Here is a 569-nt window from a genome sequence, read left to right as displayed (position 1 = left end):
GGAGGCTGGCTGCTGCTCCCACACACCGCCATCAGCTGCTGGAGGCTGGCTGGCTGCTGGAGGCTGGCTGCTGCTGCTCCTCCTCCCCGCCATCACCAGCTGGAGGCTGGCTGCTGCTCCTACACCCCGCCATCAGCTGATGGAGGCTGCCTGCTCCTCCGCCCCGCCATCACCAGCTGGAGGCTGGCTGCTGGAGGCTGGCTGCAGCTCCTTCACCCCGCCATCACCAGCTGGAGGCTGGCTTCTGCTCCTGCACCCCGCCATCAGCTGCTGGAGGCTGGCTTCTGCTCCTCCACCCCGCCACCAGCTGCTGGAGGCTGGCTGCTGCTCCTGCACCCCGCCATCAGCTGCTGGAGGCTTCTGTTCCTCCACCCCGCCATCAGCAGCTGGAGGCTGGCTGCTGGAGGCTGGCTGCTGCTCCTCCACCCCGCCATCAGCTGATGGACGCTGGCTGCAGCTCCTCCACCCCGCCATCACCAGCTGGAGGCTGCCTGCTGCTCCTCCACCCCGCCATCAGCTGCTGGAGGCTGGCTGCTGCTCCTGCACCCTGCCATCAGCTGCTGGAGGCT

Source organism: Nothobranchius furzeri, unplaced genomic scaffold, assembly GCF_043380555.1.
Source record: "Nothobranchius furzeri strain GRZ-AD unplaced genomic scaffold, NfurGRZ-RIMD1 Scf260, whole genome shotgun sequence".
Lineage (NCBI taxonomy): Eukaryota > Metazoa > Chordata > Actinopteri > Cyprinodontiformes > Nothobranchiidae > Nothobranchius > Nothobranchius furzeri.
Note: the sequence above shows the minus strand (reverse complement) of the source record.